General features: G+C 38.4%; 1 pseudogene; it reads left to right on the top strand.

Moving 5' to 3' along the window:
* Nucleotides 1–256: 256 nt before the first annotated feature.
* Nucleotides 257–3,098, top strand: LOC108519649 (chromobox protein homolog 3 pseudogene; annotated as a pseudogene).
* The last annotated feature ends 595 nt before the right edge of the window (nucleotides 3,099–3,693 follow it).

The raw sequence follows: 3,693 nt of genomic DNA, 5'->3' as shown, positions 1-3,693 counted from the left end.
CAGATCCTGCAAATTGGCAGAGTCTATGTCTACCCAGATGGCATGGAAAATATATTTCTCAACCCCACTTCCACTGCTACTCAGAGGAATGACAAGGAGTGATTCCTTTGCAGCTGGAAGGCTATGGGGCCTTCATTGACCTATCTTATCAAATTATGAATACTTCTAGAAGGGATGGATAAGTTTACCTATCTTATCCAATAACTGCTCAGTTACTAATTATTACATTAATTAATAGCAAAGGCATGTCAAGGCCATGGAGGAACGGGTCACAGAAGAGGGAGAGAGGCCAGTGAGATTGAACTTTGATCTTATCTTCTGGGACCTGAACTTGTAGTTTGATTTTCTAGAAAATACATCTCTCCTATGGCCTCTCAATTTTGATATTCAGGAATACACCCCTAACTACACACACACACACACACACACACACACACACTCTCTCTCTCTCTCTCTCTCCAGGACAGCTTCCTTAATAAAAATTGTTTATTTCTGTTAGAAGTTTTACAGAGGCAGTTTACATTTGACTCTTCTTTGTATATGTATCTGGGAATCTAGGACTTCATTAATGAGGAGTCTTCTTGACTTAGCCCCATTCTAATTTTTGTTTTATGGAAAGCATATTAAAAAAAAAAAGTAGAAAAATGGAGAATTGGGTGCCTCAGTCTTATAGACAGCCAATCTCTTGGGGAGTGTTCAAAACTTGAGTAGCCAGAACTTCAAGTGAGAGGAAGTGTGGACTGGGCAGATAGGACCCCATGTGAAAGCGAAGTCTTAGATACATGGCCCAATGTGCTAAAGAAGTTTCCTTTCTTTCATTCATTTGTTTTACCATTTAACAAATATTTGTGGACTGCCTACTTTATATCAGGCCTGTGTTAGGGATACAATGGCGAACAAGACAGCCTCTGCCCTCTCAGACCTCAGTCTTGTGAAGAATACAAGTAAATTATAGGAAAAGCACAGGGAAGGGGCATCCAATCCAGGCCTGTGGTTTATTTTTAAGTTAAATTCACCTTTTCAATTGCTCATTTCCATGCTCCCCATCTAACCCCAGTGCAGAGTAAAAATAATGTTAAAAAATCTGGGTAAAATCCCATACCGGCTCTTTTCTCTATCTTATCCAGGAACTGCTCGGACTTCCATAACGAATCAAAAAGGTGTCTGCCCCAGCAGTCAAGTGCTGTAGAAATGCAGCTTTCTGGGTGTTGTTTTCAAAACTATCACTATCAAAAAATAGTTAGTTACTGTCTAGGAAATAAGGTAGGTAGAGTGGGTTGGATGGTGGTCCTCAAAATATGTCCAAGTGCTAACACCTAGAACTTGTGAAGATTATCTTAGTCAGAAAAAGAATCTCATAGATTCTTAATTTAGGGCAATTAAATTAAGAATGACCATGAGATCATCCTGGACTTAGGGTGGGTCCTAATCCAGTGATTGGTGTTCTTATAAGAGAAAGGAAAGGGACACTTGAAATGTGGTTACACAAGGGAGAAGGCCATGTGATGACAAAGGCAAAAAGTGGAGCCATGTGCCTACAGGCCAAGAAATGCCAAGGATTACCTGCAGTTGCCAGAAGCTAGGAGAGGCATGGAATGGATTTTCCCTCAAAGTTTTCAGAAGGAACTAATCCTGCCAACACCTTGATTTCAGACTTCTGGATTCCAGAACTATCAGAAAAGAAATTCCTGTTGTTTTAAGCCACCAAGTGTTTGTACTAGAACACTACTTAGAGGGGTTAATGAGATTTTGCTATTACTGCACTCCTTGAGTAGAAAGGAGGCCAAAAACTGGGATAAAGGGATTCTAATCCCTATGGAGAGTGATAGAGGGGATAAGGATCTATCCCAGACCGTGAAAAGGAAGTCTATGTGGCTGCTTTTGTACCACATGATCCTATTCCTCCTAGATTTCAGCTACTGGATAATACTTGGACAACAGACCCAAGGAGACTTAGAAGAGTTAACAAGTAGGTCAAACATACAGAGTGCACTAGCAGAATCAAAGACAAACATAACCCCAAAATCTTTTTGAAATATTTTGAAATTTGATTTTCAAAAGAAATAAAATAGTAGTCATGACAAAAATCAGAAGTTTTCTTGAATTCTTTATATTTGTCGTATATGCATGAATATGAGTGCCCTAATATGAGGTCATTCCCTACTCTCCCACTGAGAAAGTCAAGAAGAAAGTTTTGTTTGCCAATGTGAGTGATAAGCTTTTAGGTATGTATGTAGATGAAATAATTAAATGAATGCATATTGTATCTAATTCATTAAGTAGTTATATTTACGTATTATAAATTATGTATAAAATATATCAATTTAGAAGTATGTTCTTCTTTCTCATAGATCACAAAACACTCTTGTTCAAACTCTTCAAAAATATCTCTGACATCAGGCCCTGCCCCTTGGCCACCCGGCGTGGGCGGTGCCACCCCTCCCCAGCGCCGCCCGGTGCGCAGCTCCCCGGCTCCCTCAGACTTCGGTTGTGGCTGGAGCTGGCCAGCGCAGGGCCTGAGACACTGCAGACCTGAGACCCCATAGCAGCTCGGAGGCGGTGAATAAAGTAGCCTCCAATAAAACTATATGGCAAAAAATGGGAAAGAAACAGATGGAAAGAATGAAAAACTTGAAGTGGCAGAGCCTGTATAATTTGTGATGGAAAAAGTACTAGATCTAGATCAACGTGTAGTGAATAGGAAAGTGGAATATTTTCTGAAGTGGAAGGTATGTACAGATGCTGACAATACTTGGGAACCTGAAGAAAATTTACATTGTGTAGAGTTGATTGAAGCATTTCTTAATTCTCAAAAAGTTGGCAAAGGAAAAGATGGTACAAAAAGAAAATCTTTATCTGACAGTGAATCTGATGACAGCAAATCAAAGAAGAAAAGAGACACTGCTGACAAACCAAGAGCATTTGCCAGAGGTCCTGATCCTGAAAGAATAATTGGTGCCACAGACGGCAGTGGGGAATTGATGTTTCTCATGAAATGGAAAGATTCAGATGAGGCAGACTCGGTGCTGGCCTCAAAAGAGGCGAATATGAAATGTCCTCAAATTGTAGTTGCTTTTTATGAAGAGAGACTAACTTGACAAGCTTGTCCAGAAGATGAAGCTCAATAATTGTTCACATTTTTATGTATATATGTGTGTGTGTCTATGTATATACATATATGGATTCTCATATGTGTGTGTGTGTATATATGTGTGTATATATGTGTGTGTGTATATATATACATAAATACATGTGTATATATACACACACACATAATATATATATAATTTGGGTCTTGGTTTTTTATTTACTAGTGTGACAAAATAACTACATTCTAATGGAAATCCAGTTTGATATGTTCATTTTGAAAGTAGAGTTGGAAGAGTTGTTGGTTTTTTGTTTTTTTTGTTTTATTTTTTTCATCCGTAGCACTCGTTACTTTGAACAAATAAATAAAAGCTTCCTGTAGTTGCTTCCTTTATCAGAAAAGAACATTTGATACCATGGTATATCGTTTCTTCCGCATTAAAGGACAGCTTTTCTAAATGTTGAGGGTTATGTCCACAGTCATTACTCAATCAGAGCTTGTGTTCTCATAAGCCTAAGGACCATTCTAGGTTTTTTGTTTGTGTGTGTGTGTATACATAAAATGCACATGTAAATTTTTAAACATTCACCAAAACAAAAAATCAC

The sequence above is a fragment of the Rhinopithecus bieti genome, unplaced genomic scaffold (assembly GCF_001698545.2).
Source record: "Rhinopithecus bieti isolate Rb0 unplaced genomic scaffold, ASM169854v2 scaffold_48854, whole genome shotgun sequence".
In the NCBI taxonomy this organism is placed as follows: Eukaryota; Metazoa; Chordata; class Mammalia; order Primates; family Cercopithecidae; genus Rhinopithecus; species Rhinopithecus bieti.
The sequence above is the reverse complement of the archived record's forward strand: the minus strand, read 5'-3'. Positions and strand labels throughout refer to the sequence as shown.